The sequence below is a fragment of the Dendropsophus ebraccatus genome, chromosome 4, assembly GCF_027789765.1.
Source record: "Dendropsophus ebraccatus isolate aDenEbr1 chromosome 4, aDenEbr1.pat, whole genome shotgun sequence".
Taxonomy (NCBI): Eukaryota; Metazoa; Chordata; class Amphibia; order Anura; family Hylidae; genus Dendropsophus; species Dendropsophus ebraccatus.
Window position 1 is genome coordinate 35546411 of NC_091457.1, and position 23146 is coordinate 35569556.

The 23146-nt window shown below is 44.9% G+C and overlaps 1 long non-coding RNA gene across 1 annotated transcript in view; it reads right to left on the bottom strand.

The window, feature by feature from the left end:
* The window catches only part of LOC138789575 (uncharacterized), a 35166-nt gene extending 13875 nt beyond the window's left edge, over positions 1 to 21291 (bottom strand). Inside the window, exon 1 of the long non-coding RNA XR_011362737.1 lies at positions 21213 to 21291. This is a non-coding gene — a long non-coding RNA (uncharacterized lncRNA). The remainder of the gene's footprint in view (positions 1 to 21212) is intronic.
* Between the last annotated feature and the right edge of the window lie 1855 nt (positions 21292 to 23146).

A 23146-nucleotide genomic window follows, 5' to 3' on the forward strand; every position in this document is an offset into this window, starting at 1 on the left:
TTTTACTTTTGAATCATATAAATTATTTTACTTACTTTACAACAAAAATAAAAGGAACAGTAAGCAAAGTGAATGACTTTCTCAAATAATGTAGTCAACATTATTTTCTTTACATTTAAATATGTTCACAAGCATATTAGGAAACACTTGATGGGCAAAAGTATTGGGACACCCCCATCCTGTTGCACACCTCCCCATTCTGTGCCTATGCAAACGAGACGGCCCCATAGACGTACATTATGTGGCTGTCTAGGTCAGGTGAAGGAGAACATGATAACCTTGGACTTTTCCTGGCTCATTCTCCTAATTGGTCATGGCCTGAACAATCAGACAATGACTGATAAAAAAAATTTAAAATCTCTCTATGGACTGGTTAGATGGAACACAAAACAAACAAACACAATAAAGAAGAGTCCGGGTCATAACAATCGGGCAGCGCAGTACAAAACACGATCCAATAAGCAAGGTCAAAGTCAGGCAATATGGCCAGGGGCAGGCAGCTAGCTGGGACGGTCAGAATACAAGGCAGAAGGGTCAGAGTAAACACAGAGAACAGCACAAACAGACAGAGACAACTCAATAAACGGCAGTGAGAGGCAGGCTGGCACACACTATATAGGAGACCAGATTGGACCAAATCCCTAATCTCCTCAGAACACCTGGGACAAGAGCAACCTGGGACAGCAGCAGTGTTAACTCCGAAGTAGCCAGGAGTATCTCTGGCAATGCGGATGTGGCTGAACAAACCCAGAAGGAAATAGAGAAGTGTTCAGACAAGGTTCAGGACACTGCACCAACATACAAAAATACAAAATATCAGCGCCATCTCGGCTGCACAGCACAAGCCGAGGGGCGCATGGAGTTCAGCACAGGTAGCACAGGCACATTCATAACAATTGGGCAGTTAAACTGCAATAAGCCTGATCCTTATGACATCTGCTACCAGAGGGGAGTTAGAAGGCCACCAAACACATTAGATATTAGACATCATTATTTATTTTTAAAGTACCCTTTGATTCCAGAGTGTTGCACATATAAAAAGACAACACAAATTTTTAGCTTTGGCCAGCATATGTCTAATATGTTTGACCAGCATTAGAGAAAAAAAACAAAAATCTATCTATTTCGATTTAAATTGACAACTGGTTCTTACCATAACAAGAACATGAAACCAATAAGAAAAACCTAATAAAAAAAGGATTGTATTAGGCTTATGGTGGTTTTACACTGAACGATTTATCGTTCGAATTTGCACGATAACGATCGAATTCGAACGATAATCGTACGTGTAAACGCAGCAAACGATCAAGCGACAAGCGAGAAATCGTTCATTTTGGTCTTTCAACAACTTCTCAAATCGTTGTTGATCGTTCACAAAAAATTTGCAGATTGTTCCGTGTAAACATTCTTTCAATGATTTCACCTATGTGTGAGATAGGCTTAAGCGATCGCATAACAATTTTTCCGTACAATGTATCGTTTCGTTTAAACGCTGATCGTTATAAAAAAAAATTGTTCATTCAAAATCGTTAATCGTGCGATTGGGCGAATTATCACTCCGTGTAAAACCACCATTAGTTTACATCCTGTGGGAGCCTTATATAGGAGGAATACCTTAGAAGTATTACCCAACCAACAGCACTAGAAACCTCTCTCATAAAAGAGAATAGGAAACCCTCAATTGCACTGTGGCTTGGGGCTTGCTGTAAAGCATGTCTCTAAATGCTGTTAAAATAGCTTAGACAAGATGTCAGTCCCCATAATAATGTAATAAACATGGAATTAAAAATAAAAATATATTAGTAAAATGGAACATTTTTCAGTGTCTGGCTCTAATAATCAGTAAAAAAAAAAAATAGGAAAAAAGAAAAAAAAAAAGGCAATACATGCACTTTAAGAGACAGAAACCATACTAATTTACATGGTGATCAGCCTGTATGCGGCCGCCCTTTGTCCGCCTCACACTTGCTCTGAATGCGTCTTTTGTTCTCAGTACTGCTGATGTGCTGTTTACATGCTATCAGCCATTTACCTCCACTTAACCTATTTTCAACTATAGGAAATATCTATAGCAAAGGTCATATCTCAGGGAAGCAGGAACTAAAAGAGGAAACAACAAGTGGTATAACCACATCAATTCCTGAAACCAAAATGGGAAGTGGTTTTCAAGAAATGAGCAACCACAGGGAATTCATACAATAAGGGGAAAGCGGTGACAACATCCGAGCCGTCTCCCTGACAAATCATGGATCTTTGCCTTTTCCCTATAGCAAAATGGGAAGGGCAACACACCATGACTACAGGATCAGACTACACAATTGATTATAGTCTGTAACCATGGAGACACATATGTCTGCAATGAAGCTGGAGAATACAAGACAAAAAAGGTTGTTTTTCTTTTTTTTCTTTTTCCAGATGCATCAGAGAAATAAAAATTGTAAGGCTGGAATCTGTTCCTCGTGCAGACCTTGGCCCAAAATGTCCCTATGTACATAAAATTAGAGAACTAGGTAGAACTCGGAGTGAACAATCCTTTATTAACTCATGCAATGTTTCATCCGGTCCGCCGCCCCTTCAATTATCAATAGAAACGACAGGCCGGATGATGCAGCATTGCTCCTAATGGTGCTCTGGAGTGGAGTTTACCAGACTAACAGTGCAGGACCGGCGCCAAGGAGGAACGTAAGACACATACCTTCCTACTTAGTGTTCCGGCGCTGTAGGGGGCTATCAGCAGGTTAGATTAGTCTAACCTGCTGGTAGTTCCCCTTTAACCCCTTAAAGGCAGAACCTGAAATGACCTTAACCCCTTAAGGACGGAGCCTGAAATGGCCTTAAGGACAGGGACAATTGTCACTTTCGCGTTTTCGCTTTTTTCCTCCTCTCCTTCTAAGACCCATAACGCTTTAATTTTTCCACCTACCGGGCCATGTGATTTGGCAAATTTTGGGGGGCTTCCACGTTTACATTATCCACTTTGCGGTAAAACTGGCATTTTTACTTTATTCTATAGGTCGGTCTGAACACGGTGATATGCAGGTTTACTAGGTTTTCTTACGTTTTACTATTTTTATTAGCAGTAAAACTTTTTTTTTTGCAAATAGGCATATTTAAAATGGTCCTATTGTGACTCCTATAGCGCATTTATTTTTTCACTTACGGGGTCGTATGGGGTGTCATTTTTTGCATCATGATCTCTAGTTTTTATTAGAAACTTTTTTTTTCTAGATCAAATGTATTGATCGCTTTTTATAAAAATTTTTATACATAAAATGTCATAAAAAAAGCAATCTTTGCGTATTTTTACGCCGTTCACCGTGCGGGAAAAGTAATGTTATATTTTAATAGATCGGACAATTACGCATGCTACGGTGTATAATATGTTAATTAACTTTATTATTTTTTATGTGTTTTACGTATGCAATGGGAAGGGGGGTGATTTACACTTTTATTGGGGGAGGGGCTTTGGGGCACTTTGTAAAACTTTTAGTTATTTATTTTTTTACACTTTTATAGTTCCCTTAGGGAACTATCAGTTACATATATTAGATCAGTAACACTGATCCCTGCTATGCGATAGCATTGCAGGGATCAGTGTTATCTGTGATCTTCTGATTCAGCCTGCCTGTGGCAGGCTGAATCAGAGGACCGGTCCGAAGACTGCACGGAGGAAGGTAAGAGACCCGTGTCTGTCAGGAAAAGCGATCGGGACCCCCACAGACACCCTGCGGGGCTTCTGATCGTTAAGTGACCGGAGATGCTACGGTCACTTATACTTAAACGCCGCAACGTGATCGCAGTGTTTAAGGGGTTAATGGCCGGCGGCCGTGCGATCGTGAGGGTGAGGGTGAGGGTGAGGACCTGGCTGCAGATAGCAGCCGGTCCTCACCCGGTATGGGGCGGGCTCAGCTCGTGAGCCTGCTCCATAGCCCGGGACCGCGCAAGGGCGTACATTTATGTCCTCCTGCGTAAAGTCCCAGGCAGTGAGGGCATAAATGTACGCCCATTGTCGTTAAGGGGTTAAGGACCGGGCCAATTGTCACTTTTGCGTTTTTGTTTTTTCCTCCTTGCTTTCTAAGACCCATAACTCTTATATTTTTCCACCTACAGGACCATGTGAGGGATTGTTGTTTTCAGGAGCAGGTGTACTTTGTAATGCAGTCTTTCAATCTGCCATAACATAAATGACGGAACCCCCAAAATATCATCTATGGGTTGAATTTGGATCAAAAAATTTGATTATGCAAATTTTGGGTGGGTTCCATGTTTACATAATGTACTTTACTGTGAAATTGACATTTTTTTTCTTTATTCTTTAGGTCAGTCTGAACACAGCGATATGCATGTTCACTAGGTTTTCTAACATTTTACTATTTTTATTAGCAGTAAAACATTTTTTTTTTTTGCAAATAGGTGTATTTAAAATGGCCCTATTGTGACTCTTATAGCGCTTTTATTTTTTCACCTACGGGGTCATATGGGGCATCGTTTATTGCGCCATGATCATTTTTTTCAGACGTATTGGTCGCTTTTATTAATTTTTTTAAACATAAAATGTCATTTAAAAAGCAATCTCTGCTGTTTTTTACCGCTTTTTGTTCACGCCGTTCACCGTGCGGGAACAATATTGTTTTATTTTAATAGATCGGAGGATTACGCACAATACGGTATGTTATATGTTAATAAGATAAAAAATGGTAAGGGGGGGGTAATTTTCACTTTTATTGGAGGAGGGGCTTTGGGACATTTTTAAAAACTTTTATTGTTTTTTTTTTTTACACTTTTATAGTCCCCCTAGAGGACTTTTTAATACATACATTTGATTGCTCACACTGATTACTGCTATGCAATAGCATAGCAGGGATCAGTGTTATCTGTGATCTTCTGATAGAGCCTGTGTGTTAGCAGACTGAGGACCTGACTGCACGGAGGAAGGTAAGGGACCCCCGGCAGTCACGCCATGCTCCGGTCACGTACACTGAAACGTTGCAGCGTTTAAGGGGTTAATGGTGGGCGTCCGTGCAATCGCAGCAGCCCGCCATTGAGGGTGAGGGCCTGGCTGGCAGCTGACCTAAGGGCGATCTCAATAAACATTTGTTGTATTGATTGTTATAAAATAATTTCTACGTGTGGTTATTGAATGGGTTCTCTAGGTTTTATAAAAACTGTAGCTTTTAAAGCGTAACTGTCATTTCAGGGTCATTTTTCTGAAAACATTAAATATCAACAGTACAAGCGATTTTAAGAAACTCTGTAATAGGTTTTATGTACTAAAAAAGTTTCCTTCTGTACTGAAAAAGCCTCCCAGCCTCCCCCCTCACATCAAATGAAGCAGGATTTCTGTGTCCATTATGTGGCTATGGAGAGGGGAGGGGCTGTTAGGAGTGAGTAAGCACAGAGCAGTCTTGAACAGCACAACACCCTGCAATCTTCTCTGTAAGTTCATAGATAAGCACTGACCATTTTGACCCCAGAATCCTGCTTTTTAGGTGCCCAGACAGTCTACAAACAGCTGACCTTCATGTCACCTCTTCCTGCTCCCTCATCTCCCTCAGCCCCTCCCCCCTTCATAGGCTTACAATGGAGAGAGCAGAACACGTCTTCACTGGCTTCTCTGTAATGAAGACGTGTTTGCCTGATAATGCACAGATAAGAAGTCAGGGGGGGAGGCTGGGAGATTGCTTCTTGAGGACAGAAGGAGGCTTTTTTGGCTGATGAAACCTATTACAGAGTTTCTTAAAATCGCTTATACTACTGATTTCTGCAATAAAAAAAAAATGACAGTTACGCTTAAACCTCTTAACCCCTTGCCTCTAAAGCCTGTTTTGGCCTTAATGACCAGGCTCATTTTTCAAAATCTGACCTGTCTCACTTTATGCTCTTATAGCTCAGTGATGCTTTAACGTATGCTAGCGATTCTGAGATTGTTTTTTCGTCACATATGACACTTTATATTAGTAGCAAAATTTGGTCACTACTTTGTGTATTTTTTGTGAAAAACATCAAAATATCAAGAAAAATGTGAAAATTTTGCATTTTATGAACTTCTGAAATTCTCTGCTTCTAAAAAAGGAAGTCATAGCACATAAATTAGTTACTAAATCACATTACCAATATGTCCTCTTTATTCTTGCATAATTTGGGAAACATATTTTACTTTTTTAGGGTGTTACGGGGCTTAGAAATTTATGAGCAAATTATCACATTTTGTGAAAATTTCCAAAACTGATTTTTTTTAGGGACCAGTTCTTTTTTTAAATGGATTTAGAAGGCTTGTATACTGGAAACCCCCATAAGTGACCCCATTTTGGAAACTAGACACCTTAAAGAATTAATCTAGGGGTATAATGAGCATTTTAACCCTACAGGGGCTGGAGGAAAGTATTCACAATTAGGCAGTAAAAAAATCGAAAATTTAAATTTTCAAATAATATATACGTTTAGATTAAAGTTTCTCATTTTCAAAAGGAACATGAGAAAAAAAGCATGCCAAAATTTGTAACGCAGGTTCTCTTGAGTACAACGGTACCCCATATGTGGGCGTAAACCACTGTATGGGCACACAGCCGGGCTCAGAAGTAAAGGAGCGCCAATTAGCTTTTTTAATGCAGATTTTGCTGAAGAAGTTTCTGAGCGCCAGGTGCATTTGCAGAGCCCCTGTAGTGTCCGCAGAATAGAATCCCCCCAAAAGTCACCCCATTTTCGAAAGTACACCCCTCAAAGAAATCATCTTTGGGTAGGATGAGCATTTTGACCCCACATGCATTAGAGGAAAGTATTCAAAATTACACAGTAAAAATGAAAAACACGAATTTTTCCAATAATATGTTTGTTTAGTTTGAATTTTTTCAATTTCACGAGGAACAAGAGAAAAAAAGTACCCCAAAATTTGTAAAGAAGGTTCTCCTGAATACAACGGTACCCCATATGTGGGCGTAAACCACTGTATGGGCACACAGCAGGGCTCAGAAGTAAAGGAGCGCCAATTAGCTTTTTCAATGCAGATTTTGCTGAAGAAGTTTCTGAGCGCCAGGTGCATTTGCAGCGCCCCTGTAGTGTCCGCAGAAGAGAAACCCCCCCAAAAGTCACCCCATTTTGGAAAGTGCACCCCTCAAAGAATTCGTCTTGGTGTGTGGTGACCATTTTGACCCCACAGGTATTAGAGGAAAGTATTTAAAATTAGACAGTAAAAATGAAAAACTTGAATTTTTCCTATAATATGTTTGTTTAGTTTGAAATTTCTCAATTTCACGAGGAATAAGAGAAAAAAAGTACCCCAAAATTTGTAAAGAAGGTTCTCCTGAATACAACGGTACCCCATATGTGGGCATAAACCACTGTATCGCCACACAGGAGGGCTCAGAAGGAAGGGAGCGCAAATTAGCATTTTCAGTTCAGATTTTGCTGAAGAAGTTTCTGAGCGCCAGGTGTGTTTGCAGAGCCCCTGTAGTGTCAGCAGAAGAGAACCCCCCCAAAAGTCCACCCATTTTGGAAAGTACACCCCTCAAATAATTCATCTTGGGGTGTGGTGACCATTTTGACCCCAAAGGTATTAGAGGAAAGTATTCAAAATAAGACAGTAAAATTGAAAAACTAGAATTTTTCCAATAATATGTTTGTTTAGTTAAAAATTTCTTAATTTCACGAGGAACAGGAGAGAAAACGTACCCCAAAATCTGTAACGCAGGTTCTCCTGAGTACAACGGTATCCCATACATGGGCATAAATCACTGTATGGGCACACAGCAGGGCTCAGAAGGAAGGGAGCGCCAATTTGCTGGAGCAAAACCGCAGCTAGTAATAGTTATAAGAATAGCGCAGTTACTAAAATACAATAAAAAATGAGATTACAGGTAATGTGGGGTGGTCACGGGCAACCTGGGGTGGTCACGGGCAACCTGGGGTGGTCACGGGCAACCTGGGGTGGTTATGGGCAACCTGGGGTGGTTACAGAGAATCTGGGGTGGTTACGGGCAACGTGGGGTGGTTACGGGCAACGTGGGGTGGTTACGGGCAACGCGGGGTGGTTACGGGCAACGCGGGGTGGTAACGGGCAATGTGGGGTGGTAACGGATAAACTGAAGTGCTTATAGGTAATCTGGGATGGATACCTGTAATTTGGGGTCGTTACAGGCAATCTGGCGTGGTTACGGGCAATCTGGAGAGGGTCACTGGCAATTTGGGGTGGTTAGAGGCAACCTGCGGTGGTTATAGGCAACGTGCGGTGGTTATAGGCAACGTGCGGTGGTTAGGGGCAACGTGCGGTGGTCAGGGGCAACGTGCGGTGGTCAGGGGCAACGTGCGGTGGTCAGGGGCAACGTGCGGTGGTTAGAGGCAATGTGCGGTGGTCAGGGGCAACGTGCGGTGGTCAGAGGCAACGTGCGGTGATTATAGGCAACGTGCGGTGGTCAGGGGCAACGTGCTGTGGTCAGGGGCAATGTGCGGTGGTCAGGGGCAACCTGCGGTGGTCAGGGGCAACGTGCGGTGGTTAGAGGCAACGTGCGGTGGTTAGGGGCAACGTGCGGTGGTTAGAGGCAGCGTGCGGTGGTCAGAGGCAGCGTGCGGTGGTTAGAGGCAACGTGCGGTGGTCAGGGGCAACGTGCTGTGGTCAGGGGCAACGTGCGGTGGTCAGAGGCAGCGTGCGGTGGTCAGGGGCAACGTGCTGTGGTCAGGGGCAACGTGCGGTGGTCAGAGGCAACGTGCGGTGATTAGAGGCAACGTGCGGTGGTCAGGGGCAACGTGCTGTGGTCAGGGGCAACGTGCGGTGGTCAGAGGCAACGTGCGGTGATTAGAGGCAACGTGCGGTGGTCAGGGGCAACGTGCTGTGGTCAGGGGCAACGTGCGGTGGTCAGGGGCAACTTGCGGTGGTCAGGGGCAACGTGCGGTGGTCAGGGGCAACGTGCGGTGGTTAGAGGCAACGTGCGGTGGTTAGGGGCAACGTGCGGTGGTTAGAGGCAGCGTGCGGTGGTCAGAGGCAGCGTGTGGTGGTCAATGGCAACGTGCGGTGGTCAGAGGCAGCGTGCGGTGGTCAGGGGCAACGTGCGGTGGTCAGAGGCAGCGTGCGGTAGTTACGGGCAATCTGGAGGGGGTCACTGGCAATTTGGGGTGGTTACGGTCAAGATGTGGTGGTTATGGGCAACGTGCGGTGGTTACATGTAATCTGCCGTGTTTACGGGCTACCTGCGGCGGTTACGGGCAAACTGGGGCGGATACGGGCAACCTGCGGTGGTTACGGGTAATCTGGGAGTAAACCGCAATTATTACTATAATAAAAAGTGTGTTTTATTTTGTTTGTATGTTTTTCACTTTTTCACATTTACACTTTTTCACTTGTTCTTTTTTCACTTTCATTTTCACTGTATTACTATGATTACTGTGATATTTTCTATCACAGTAATCATAGTTTAGTGACAGAGACCAAATTGGTCTCTGTCACTTTAAATTTTCAGAGCTAACTGCTTCTGACGCGCATGCGCACATCAGAAGCAGTCAGGACGTCGAGGAGGACGGAGCTCCAGGATCCGGTGAGTATATGGGGAAGGGGGGGTGACTGGGGGACGGGGGTGACTGGGGGGGTGGGGGGCGACTGGGGGGGTGGGGGGCGACTTGGGGGGGGGCACAGTGACAGTTTTTATCCCCTGTCACCAATGATTTATGGTGACAGGGGATAAAAAGTGCCGGGCAGCACTGGGAACAGGCGATCGGCGGTATATAGTATATACCGCCGATCGCCTGCTCCGGGACCACACGGGGGGGTCCCCGATCACTGCCCCATGCTCTCCGCTACCTCCGGTGGCGGAGAGCATGGGGCTTTGATCATTATTTTATATCCATCCCTGCGAACAAACATCGCAGGGATGGGGGCGGCCATCTTGGATCTGATGGCCGCCCGGGTACGGGGATCTGGGGTCTGATCGGGGGGCTGATCTGGGGTCTGAGGGGATATTTTTCATCTCCCCCCACCGTGGATTCACGGTGGGGGGAGATGAAAGCTCTCGGCGGCGCCGGTAATTCCCGGTACCGGAGATCACCGCTATAACGGTAATAGCGGTGATCTCCGGTATCGGGGGACAAGGGGAGGGGGCCGGGGGACATACTAGTTGTGGCGGTGGGGGGAGGCAACGTGCTGCAGCCTCCCCCCGCCGCCCGATCGCCCGATCTCCCCATAGACGCTGCGGTCGCATTGACCGCGGCGTTTATGGGGTTAACTGCCCGGGGGGAGCGCGGCTCCCCTCCGGGCAGAGGCAGCAGGGGGATGCTGTGTGACATAGCATCCTCCTGCTGCCCGATCTTCTATAGGGACAGCGGGGGGAGGCAGGGAAGCCATGACGTTCCTGGAACGTCATGTTGCGGGAACTACCTGCTTTACATGACGTTCCAGGAACGTCATTTTGCGGCAAGGGGTTAAGGACATATGACGTACCGGTACGTCATATGTCCGCACTTGCACTTCAAAGCGGGGCCGCGCGGCGGCCCCGCTTTGAAGTGCCGCGATCCCGGGTGCCGCGAGTAGCCCGGGACCGCTGCTATTAGCGGGCACGGTCTGATAGCCGTGCCCGCTAATTAGCTAATCGGAGGCAGCTGTCAAAGTTGACAGCTGCCTCCGATTACCGGAGGCAACGTTTCCCTGGTGTCTAGTGGGGGAGATCGCTCCTCCGGGACCTTGTCCCGGAGGAGCGATCTCCGTTACTGATGCCGGCCGGGGACGCGTCCAAGATGGCGCCGTCCTCGGCTCGGCACTCGTTCGTTTTCGGCTGCAGCAGCCGAAAGCAAACGAGTGCCGATCTCATGGATCTCTGCAGCATATCTATGCTGCAGAGATCTCAATGAGAGATCCAAGTGTATATACTAGAAGTCCCCCAGGGGGGCTTCTAGTATATGTGTAAAAAAAAAAAAAAAAGTGTTGTTAATAGTAAAAAGCCCCCTCCCCTAATAAAAGTCTGAATCACCCCCCTTTTCCCAGGTTTTAAATAAAAGTAAACAAATAAATAAATAAACATGTTTGGTATCGCCGCGTGCGTAATCGCCCGAACTATTAATTAATCACATTCCTGATCTCGTACGGTAAACGGCGTCAGCGCAAAAAAATCCCAAAGTGCAAAATTGCGCATTTTTGGTCGCATCAAATCCAGAAAAAATGTAATAAAAAGCGATCAAAAAGACGTATATGGGCAATCAAGGTACCGATAGAAAGATCACATCATGGCGCAAAAAATGACACCTCGCACAGCCCCATAGACCAAAGGATAAAAGCGCTATAAGCCTGGGAATGGAGCGATTTTAAGGAACGTATATTGGTTAACAACGGTTTGAATTTTTTACAGGCCATCAGATACAATATAAGTTATACATGTTATATATCGTTTTAATCGTAACAACTTAAGGAACATGCATAACAAGTCAGTTTTACCCCAGGGCGAATGGCGTAAAAACACATTTCCCCCAAATAAAAGAAATGCGTTTTTTTTTTCAATTCCACCACACTTTGAATTTTTTTCTGGTTTCGCAGTGTACTTTATGCAAAAATTCAGCCTGTAATTGCAAAGTACAATTAGTGACGCAAAAAATAAGGGGTCATGTGGGTTTCTAGGTGGAAAAATGCAAGTGCTATGACCTTTTAAACACAAGGAGGAAAAAACGAAAACGTAAAAACGAAAATGGGCCACGTCTTTAAAGGGTTAACATTATAAAAAATGTTTATTGCTATTATCAGAACTCTCCACTGAATAGGAATACTGAATCTAATATATGTGTATATGCAACCAAATATATACATTTGCTCAGCAAAGGAGAACCAAAGTTTAGCATAACTGATTACAAGTATTGTGACCACCAACCAAAATGTCACATAAATGCACAAAAATACCAGGAATAAGGTAACAATGAAACAGGGAAGTTGTGTATTCTGGGTGCAATTGACACATCACTAAACAAAAGCCGTGCACAAAGCCTCATTGAAGAGTATTTCCTTAATTTAGCAGACACCACTAAACACAGTTGCTTCCCAGAAGCTAAAACAGGAATTTAAGAGACTACCCCGAAATCAATGCAAAACCCCCAGGTCATATGACAAGCTAGGCAAATCCAACTTCTTAAAATATTCCCATTGTCACCATATAAACTGCAAGTCATGTGGTCATTACATTGTCATGGGATCTGCAGACAAAAATCGTACGTACCCTGACAGACCCTGGACTAAGGGCAAGATGGACCCAATATTATCCTAAGAAAGAAGCATCATGCATTGAGTCTGGCTGCAGACCATCTCTTCTCCTCCATGTTTAGTTTGCAAGGCAAACAAAATTTGGGGGTCAGGAAGAAATTTTTCTCTTTGATGAGGCAATTAACATATGTCTCATGACAGTTTTTGCCTTCCTCTGGATCAACACAATGGGGTTATACTGTAGGTTTAACTTGAAGGACTTTTTTCAACCTCATTAACTATGTAACTAATGGACTGGTGTGTAGTATGCCACCAATATAGAGCACATGGCCATCCCCTGCCTGAGAGGTTATTGGCTATTGACCCCACAACTCATTGTGCATGGACAACTCGGCTCCCAGGTGTTACTGACTGGACATGCTATGTCATGGCCTGTAACACTGAACATAGAGCAGAATGTAAGTATACAAAGAGGCAGTTTATATGGATTTAATATGTCAAGGAAACAAACAGATGAGATATGTACATGTATGAAACTAACTAACCTAAGGCCAGCCCTGCTCAAAGTATTTCCAGAAGGAATATAGGTTTCTGACACAACAGCTGAGATGGAGTGACGGGGGGTCCGCGCTCCCCACCTGCTTATGGCAGCACAAGTGTACTTTACTGGAATGTGTTTGCATAAGATCCTGGAACATTTGTCTGCAGCTTGTGTGGGAAGATCCTGGATGTGCCCAGCACTGGGGCCAGGAATGAGACTCAATGGACCAGATTTATCAGTCTGTCTGAGGCTTGATGGCAACCAAGCACAGGTCAGCTGTGTTTGCTGTGATTGGTGGCTATCTGTCCGAAAAAAAAAAAAAAAAATCAAGCACATTAAACATATCTTGAATGGTTACATTTAAAGTGAACCTGTCACAATGGGGACGCTTCTGAATCAGCATCGAGAACCACTGCTAGCACGGAAGTTCGGGTCTCCATGGATGCAGAGACGCAATGAGAATGTAATGTGCTTGATCCCCATTGGTACACTGTAAAGAGGTTGTCCAGGGTAAATTGGGGGGCCGTCACGTCCGGATGTAGGACGCTCTGCTCTGTGCTCCTCCCCCTGGCTTTCTGGTGCCGCCGCTCCCTCACCTCGCTCATGTGCTGATGATCCGGCTGGCCGGTCCGTCCGAGGTCCCCGGGACGTCCACGCTGCTGCCTGAATGGAGTAGCTAAAACTGCCAGCTCCGAAATATGGCCATAAAACAGGGGAGCAGTTTCTTCCGAGCCGGTCTGGTCCATCGTAGCCTGTGGAGGCTAAGCAGGTACTATCGGTGCTAGTGCTCTTGTAGATGCCAAAGCGGGCAAACGGAACGGCCGACCTTGGCAGGTCATGTGACTTCTCCTTTTAAGCCCCTGTGACGCTGAGGTATGTCGGCTAGCCCCGGATGAGACCTGACTGCTTGGACACTGTGCTCCTGCCTTGCGTCCCCATTTATCGTGGTCGGGATTCAACGGGGTGATATACTGCTCTGGGAGGAGCGGACTACTGGAAGTGACTGGACTAGAGTCTGGTGCAGCAGTAAGCATAATTGTTAACTTCTGATTTGTGCAGGATTGCACTGCTACCGAAGCTCTGCATACGGCATATTATATTGTTTGTCTGTCGGGCAGTTAACCCCTCCCTTCTCTGTTTATAGGATCTGTGGTGGATTTTGGAAAAAAGGATAAGAATAAAGTAAAAGGGGGTAGGGGGGAAGGGGAAAAAAAAAAAAAAAAAATGTCTGGAAAAGGGACAACGAAAAAATCTAAGAGTAACCCCCCGCCACAAATGGATAAGTTCCTCAAATCCCCAGGTGGGATGGGTAAAATGATCAGCACCCCCTCTGCCTCTCCTGCTTCCGTAAGAGCTGAACCTGCTGGGTCAAGATTTGCAGTGTTGCATGAAGAGGGCGATCATTCTCTGGTGCTGGGCAGTCAGGACTCTGCTCCTAATATTACGCTGGACACTATTTTCTCTGAGTTGAAAACTTGTAATAAGTCCCTCTCTGACTTAACGCTCTCGGTGGGAGCACTATCAGCTGATATTAGCTTCATCAGAGGAGACATGAATAAGATGAGAGAGAAAGTTTCAAATTTTGAAAAATCCATTCCTACAATAGAGAGTGAGGTGGGGGAGCTGAAGAGCAAAATGGATGATTTTAACCATCAGCTGTCCAGCACCAGGGACAAATTAACTGATCTGGAGGATCGTTCCAGACGAGCAAATGTCAGGATCCTTGGTCTCCCTGAGGGGGTGGAAGCCGGCGACCCAATCAAATTTTGCTCTGCTTGGTTGTTGGACACGTTCGGCCAGGAATCCTTCTCCTCTATGTTTGCACTGGAGAGAGCGCATCGGGTCCCGTTCAAACCTCTCCCTCCAGGCAGCCCCCCCAGGACGATGCTCATTAAAACCCTTTGTTCAGGGGATAGAGACATTATCCTTAAACTTGCCAGACAGAAAGTGATCATGTATAATGGAGGAAAAATTTCGTTCTTCCCTGATTTTTCAAGGGCGACTCAGGAGAAGCGGATGTCATTTAGAGCCGTCAAAAAGAGACTTCATCAGGCGGAGATATCATTCTCCTTAATCTTTCCTGCTAAATTGAGAGTGACGTATAAGGACACAGTACATTTTTTTGCCAGGTCACAGGATGCTTTGTCTTGGATGGAGAGCGAGGGTTTATGATTGCTTATTTTTTATCCTGTGTCATTTGTTGGGGTGGCGGTGCTGGGGGGCTAGGGGGGCGGGATAGAGCAGCATGACGGGTAGTATAGAGCTCTCCTTGCTCTTTCGAGTTTGGGGGGGCATGGGGGGGAGTGGGGATGGGGGAGGGGAGGGGTTGGGGGGGTGGGGGGGGAGGGGGGGAGAGAGAGGCATGGAATTGATTTTTTTTTCTTTTTTGTTTATTTCTTTGTTTTTTGCGGTTTCTTATTCTCGTTCTTTTTCTTTTTTGGGGTGGTTTGGTTGCTTCTGCTGCGATTCTTTATTTCGTTATGGGGGATGTTCTTAAGTTTTTCTTTTGGAATGTGAGGGGTCTGGGGGATCGGGTAAAGAGGCGGGCTGTATTTGATGTAGTTCAAAAGCACTTGCCAGGCTTGGTAGGCCTAGTGGAGACTCACTGCACGATGGACTCGTTGGATAGGCTGAGACGCAGATGGGCGAGCCACTCTTACCACTCTGTCTTTTCGAGTTACTCGGCAGGTGTCTCCCTCCTTATACACAGCAGAATTCCTTTTCAACTTATTGGTAAGAAAATAGATTCGAGGTAGATACATATTTATCCACGCGATGGTATTTAACACAGAAATGATTATAGCCTGCCTGTATATCCCTCCCCCATTCTCCTCGCATATCCTAGTTGAGTTGGTTAAATTTGGTTTGGAAAGGGGTGATATTCCACTGATTATTTGTGGGGACTTTAATTGTGTCCTAGATCCTTTACAGGATAGAAGGGGGAAGCTTCAGTCCAATTCCTCGGCCAGATCTCCCCTGGGGAAATTTATGTCTGAAAGTGGCTGGAGGGATGTGTGGCGGTGCTTACGGGGGGAGGAACAGGTGTTTTCATGCTTTAGTTCCTCCCACCTGGCAGCATCACGAATTGATCTGGCGATATGTAATGAGTCAATGTTGGGGTGGGTGTCAGGTATAGCGTATGAGGCTCGGTCCATCTCCGATCACTCCCCTCTTCTTGTTTCTATCAGGGGTCCTTGGAATAAGAGCTCTTTGAATAGGTCCCCCAGAATTAATCCTTACTGGTTAACTATCATAGATAGAAAGGATATGATCGGAGATGAGATCAAGTACTTCTGGGAAATTAATAAGGGCTCGTCGCATTTTTTTTTTGTATGGGACTCCTTGAAAGCATTCCTCAGGGGATTATTGCATAGAGAGATTAATTATAAGAGGAGAGTATTCCGTGAGAAAGAGCTTGGTCTAAAGAAAATGGTGGATGATGCAGAGTACGAGTTCGCCCACAATTCCTCTCAAGCAAATGGACAGGCAGTAAGGGACACCCAGAAGGAGTATTCTGCCTTCCTTCTTAGTAAGGCACAACATAACATCTTTTTTAAAGGCAGGAAACGCTTCCTCGAATCCGGAAGACCGGGCAAGTATTTAGCTTCTATAATTAAGGAGCACGAGAATAGGAAATCTATAATGGCCTTAATTAATGGGGATAGGGGGCCATCCAATGATCCTGGGGTTATTAAACAGGTTGTTTATGATTTTTTTGTAGAATTATATAGGAGTGAGGGGGTTTGCTCTGAGACAGAAATTGATGATTTTCTGGGTCCCCTCCCTTTCCCTAAACTGGATCCCTTATTAAAGGGGGAACTTAACGCCCCAATCACGGTAGATGACCTTAAATTGGCTTTAGACAGCTTTAATGGTCAATCCTCGCCAGGTACCGATGGTCTCCCTTTTGATATTTATAGGGAATTTGCTGATGTACTTCTTCCTTATTTAACTGAGATATGTAATGAATCCTTGGTAAATGGTGCCCTTCCGCCCTCTATGAGGGAGGCTTCTATAGTGCTTATTGAGAAAAAACATAAGGACCCACTAAAAATTGAATCATATCGCCCTATATCACTCATAAACTGTGACTGTAAGATATTGGCGAAGGTTCTGGCTATAAGGTTGGGGAGGATTGCCCCTAAGTTGATTGGTATCGAGCAGACCGGCTTTGTGCCAGGTAGGGTCATTCACGATAATATAGCCAGGACCTTCGCGAATTTACAAATTGAAGATGAGGCCCCCCGCTCCATCCTGTCGCTTGACGCAATGAAGGCGTTTGACAGGGTGGAGTGGGGGTTCCTATGGCGGGTTCTCAGGGCCTTTGATTTGGGTGAGAATTTTGTGAATTGGGTTAAATTACTTTACGCACGGCCTGTAGCTAAAGTTTCGGTAAATGCAGAGTTTACAGAATGGTTTACATTAGAGAGGGGTACAAGGCAGGGGTGCCCTCTGTCCCCCTTGCTGTTTGCTTTTTTTTTAGAACCTTTGGCCATATTGCTTAGGAACTCGCCCAGGGTGGAGGGGTTCGGAGTAAATGGCCGTAATGAAAAATTTCTTTTATATGCGGATGATGTCATCCTCTTTTTGAGGGGGGCGGAGGGCACTCTTCATAATGTGTTTGAAATTATCTCTAAGTTTGGGAAGTACTCAGGGTTACAGATTAATTGGGGGAAGTCCTCACTAATGCCGTTAGGGGGGAAACCCCACATACAGACTTCTTTGGTCCATGTTCTTGGTCCCGAGGAGTCTCTGGAATATTTGGGGATCAAGATTGGCCCTACTATAGATAAGTTTATCCCTTTGAACCTGAACCCCTTGATGGCCAAGATCAATAGTAAGATTGATTTCTGGTCAAAATTGCCTATTTCCATGGCCGACAGGATGGCAATTGTGAAGATGACTCTTCTCCCCCAGATTCTGTTCGTACTATACTCTTCCCCTGTTTGGATACCTGAACGTTGGTTTGGGAGGCTAGCCCGGGTGCTAAACTCTTTTATTTGGGGTAAGAGAAGACCAAGAATAAGGTACCAGGTCTGGACTCGGTCTGGGGGAGAGGGGGGTATGTCTCTCCCCGATTTTCAGCTCTATTTCCTGGCAATAGGTGCGCAGGCCTTGAAGAGGTGGAGAGTCTCCCCTGTGATTCAATATATTTTGGGGCAGGTCAAGTGGGGATATGAGGATGTTTTTGTTGGGTTGGAGGCTGGGTTTGGGGGCATAAAAACTTTATCACAGGCAGAGTTATATTTAAAAACCTGGAAGTCTTTGAAACGCATATGTAGAATAAAGGGGTGTTTGACTTTCTCTCCTCTTTGGGGTAATGTTTATTTAACAGAATTTTTTAAATCACTGGATTTTCAATTTTGGTTAGTTAAAGGGGTAAAATATATGGCACAAATAGTGAGAGATGGGGAGTTGTTGCCTATTTCTGAGTTTCAGGAGAGTTATGCTTTAACTAATTCACAGGGGTTTTGGTATTATCAACTCTGTCACGCTTTTAAAGCAACAGACTTAAGTGTAAATTGGGTAGTGGATTCGCACTGTTTGGTGGATTTTATTAGGGACCAACCACTGGGAAAGAGATATTTAGCTAAAATTTATAAAATGTTAATCAAAGAAAAAGGGGATTTTGTTTTGGATAGGGTTAGGGAGAAATGGGCACTTAGGATTGGTATTATTTCGGACGATGATTGGAGGTATGCGGTTAGTAATATTCAACACGTTTCGAGGTATCCTGCACACAGGTTGATTCAATATATGATCTTATACAGGTTATACTTATCCCCACTTGGCCTGTTCAACAGAAATTGCAGGGGAGACTCCACTTGTCCTAAATGTCAGAGTGAAGGGGCTGACTTTTTTCACCTATTGTGGGAATGCCCAGTAGTTTTAGATTTCTGGGAATCAATTAAGAACTATGTAAAGAGGAGGAAAAAATTGGAGTTGGGGGAGGATGTATGTAAAATTTTGCTGTTGGGGTTCGGACATGATGGGAGGAGTGGTACTCTAATGAACAAACTTACAGCCCTGGCTAAGGTCTTAATAGCGAGGAATTGGTTTAGCGTTCGTGCCCCGGTGTTAGAGGAATGGATTGAGCTAACGGAAAGAATATATAATTATGAGGAATGCAGAGCAAAACTTATTTCCCCCAGGGCTTTTAAAAACCATTGTAATATTTGGGAAAGATGGAAAACAGTGTAACCCTATCACCTCTTTTGTATTGGTGTTGTGAATTATTTTTTGTCGAAGGGTTTTTTTTTTTTTTTTTTTTTTTATTTATTTTATCTCTCTCTCGTCTTTTCGCTCCACGTCTCTCTTGCTAGGGTGGGGGGTTGGGGTGGTTTTTGGGAGGGGGGCGGGGAATATGATGGTTTAATTATTATTTTTTGTTGTAATTACTGTTGGGGTTATATTTGTAAGGAAAAAAAAGGAATGTTTGGTACATTTTATGTATTTATGTAGAAGTTAATAAAAGATATATATAAGATAAAAAAAAAAAAAAAAAAGAGGTTGTCCAGGTATCCAGTTATTGTTCTGCTCAGTAATGCTGCACTTGCAGTTCTATCCCTCTAGCAATCCCCGTCCTTGTGTGCAGCAGAATGGAGCTCCCATCTATAGATGGTGTTCTATGGAGGAACATGTCACTCTACCTCCATAGCAGTAGTAGTAGACATAGTATACTAGTCACATGGCTCTCCATGGCTAGGACACTAGGACATCTATGGGCTATGTTTTTCTGCATAAAAACACTAGGGGTTGTTGGGGGTACAGAGCTGTATAATGCAATGTTACTAAGCAGAACATCAATTGTACATGAGTGAGTAGCTGACAGTATTTTCCTAAAAACTGCTTGTTTAAAAAAAAAAAACTCATATTTTTTTTTTATGTCATCCAGTCATATTTAATGTTTTCGGTTGGGGACTCAGTGCTGACCCCAAGATTAAAAAATAATTAAAGTGTGAGAAGTGTGTGGCCTTGCGTTTTCTTACCAGCTTAGTGAAGCCCACTTCCATCAATAAGATGGATTAAAGGGGTTATCCAGCGCTACAAAAACATGGCCACTTTCCCCCTACTGTTGTCTCCAGCTTGGGTGGGGTTTTGAAACTCAGTTCCATTGAAGTAAATGGAACTTAATTGCAAACCGCACCTGAACTGGAGACAACAGTAGGGGGAAAAGTGGCCATGTTTTTGTAGCGCTGGATAACCCCTTTAAGGAAAACACACAGGCCATCAAATATGGTGGCCCTAGGTGCCTATTTCCCTTGTCTCACACGCAACGGGGAAAAGCAGCACTCGGCCGTGTGCTTCTCCCTCCTCATTCTAGTGATTAGTGGGGTCTGAACACTCAGACCCCCACCAATTAAAGCTTTTGACATGTTCTTAAAGGAACACTTTAAAGGGACAGCTCGGTGAAAACAGTATACTATAGAGCAACGTTTCACAACCTTTTTTGCGTCCCCACTGATTGGCTGTATGAAGAAGACAATCTTCAGCCTTAAAGGGGAACTCTGGCCCAGGGGTATTTTTCAGCTATGGCCGGGGACGGGGTGGTTATGGACGGCGGAGGTCACTTACCTACCCTGTTCAATCGCCGGGTCCCGGATCGCGCCGCCCAGTACACCCGTTCCGCAGCTGCTTCCTGATGTGAGCTGCCGCATGAGACGTGACGTCTCAAGGCAGCTCAGCCATTCAGCGGCCGAGGCGGAACTTTGCTACAGCCTCTGAATGGCTGAGCTGCCTTGAGACCTCACGTCTCAAGCGGCATCTCACATCAGGAAGCGTCCGCAATCTGGCGCTGGAACGGGGTAGGTAAGTGACCTCCACTGTCCATAACCACCCCATCCACGGTCATAGCTGAAAAATACCACCGGTTGGAGTACCCCTTTAAGGGTATGTTCACACTGAGCAAATACGGCAGAATTCCGAATCCCGCCGTGCTCAGTGTCCCAATGTAAGTGAATGCTCCTCTGCTGCTCTTCGCTCAAAGAAGTGACATGTCCCACTCAGACATGGCACACTGAGACAGGTGAGATTCCGCCTGTTTTGCTCAGTGTGAACATACCCTTACTTCTGATTGTCCTTGAAATCACTATTGGATTCAGCCTGCGACTCCATAAAGCTGCATCCAACTTCTTCAGCCACCGGTATTTAAATGTCGAACAATCAGACTTGAGCTTGCTTGAGTTGCACTCATCCCTAGAGGTGGTGCATTAAACATTTGGGAAAAAACACTTCAGTTCTTTGTACTACTATTATTAATTCCAGACTGGATAACCCCTTTACAGTGACATATTTTTTTTTTCTTTTTCTTTACAGATTCCTTTAACAAACAGAACAAAATGTACACAATTGATAAACGTATTATTTACATGATGTCTGATGCAGCCACAAACATGGCATTTCAATGGCAGCAAACAGAGAAAACACAAAATATATTAGGATATTGGGTAACTTCTAGATATAACTTTCTAAATCCCATGAGGGTCACAATGTTTCTCGCTTACATACCATAATGTGCTCCCCCGGCATCTATTGGCCATCCGTGTTTCTATGTTGTTCCTGTTGGGCAGCTGGGTTTCGTGTCTCCGGGCAGTTATAACCAGGATGGGCAGCAGCGGGCACTCACAACCATTTGCTATTTTTACCAGAATTGATGCATGTTTATATGAAGACGTCACGGCATAAACTTTTATTCTGACATAGAATGTGACTTTCTCATGACCTCTTGCTTTAAACATGGCCACTTCCTCAGTAACATATACAAAATGTTACAAAAGGAGGGCGGGATACGTGGTTAAAATATCTTCGTAAACAATTATATAGAAACTTGCTGGTGTTGAACCCATTGTGGCTCAGCGTACACAAGGACAATTACTGTGTTTGTCTTCTTGTTACTTTGTAGCTGTGTGATTGCGTCACTTTAGCTCGATGTGCTGAGCTTTCACTCCTCAATGATGTTGTAAAGACAGGAAAAGCACCACCACTACACCGCTGATCACAATTGTATTGTTCAGCTACACGACTGACTCAAACAAGAGCTGTAACTTCCAATGCATTGCGTCTGTAGTATTCCAGTTATGTAACCAGGATTTTATGTCCTCTGGCTACATAACAGTATTATTAGCACCAGAGCATTCCTATACAACAGGTGAAGCTGTAGACATGTACAAACACTTTTTTTTTGTGTAGGCTATTAACCCTACGCTTAGTGATTCTGCATTACAGGTATAAATACTAATCTGTAGGATCCAGTTTATTCCTTTAGGTTCCATATTCCAGGATCTTTCCCAACAGGAAAAATACATAAAGAAATGAATGCACAAAAGACAACATCTATCCAATAGTATTAAAAAAAAGCATAAGGCCTTATGCACATGGTAAAGTCCCTAGTGCTAGTGAATGGGAAGAGCTATAAAAAGCACTTAAAGAGAACCAATCAGCCCAATCTGGCTGATATGGTTCCCTGGAGCAATATATAAAGCTCCTGGCCCGTGTCTAGTCTGTCAGCGCGCTCCACGGGAACAATTGACAGGCAGAGAGGTCTGTTACTGGCCTCTCTGCCTGTCAATCAGTCCACCGAGCGAGCTGACAGGCAGAGCGCTGTGACTAGACATGGACGGGGAGCCACCCAGATGACTACTTCCCTGCCCCTGTCTGTCACGAGCTGGGGAATAAAAGTCATTTTCCCCGGTATAAAGCTCCAGCCGCTGCAGTAGCTTTATATAGTGCTCCAGGGAACCATATCAGCCCAATTGGGCTGATTGGTTCCCTTTAAAGGAGAAGTCCGGCCAAAATTTTTATTAAAGTATTATATAGCCCCCAAGTTATACAAATCACTAATATACACTTATTACGGGAAATGCACCCTGCACCTCCTACAGCATCAAATCTTCACTTCCTGGATAAAATGGTGATGTCAAGACCCACTGGAACTCCCAGAGGTGTGCGGTGGCTGCTGGAGAGGATGATGGCAGGACTGGGCACCGGACCCTAAAGTGCGTGACCAAGGCAACTGTGTGCTCAGCAGCTGCTGTTGCTTCCGTCCCTAGTATAATATTATTGCCCATCAGGGCAGTTTCCCTCTGCCCTGGGGGATGCTCAGTGTCCCAGCTACTCCACCAGGGGGATCTCCCCTGGGTTTCCCGCTCCCTACCCCTCCTGGCGGGATCTGCTCCGATTTCCCCTGGGTGGCAGCAAACTCAAACAAGCCAGCGTCCAGGGCCATGAGGGCCAGGGCCCCTGTGGGGCAGAGAGCAACAATGGCAGCGGTAGCGCAAACATGCGCTGGGCAGCAGCAACTGCTGGGCACACAGTTGCCCTGCCATCATCCTCTCCAGCAGCCACAGCCCGCACAGCTCTGGGAGTTCCAGTGGGTCGTGACATCACCATTTTATCCAGGAAGTGAAGCTTTGATGCAGTAGTAAGTGCTGGGAAAAAGCACT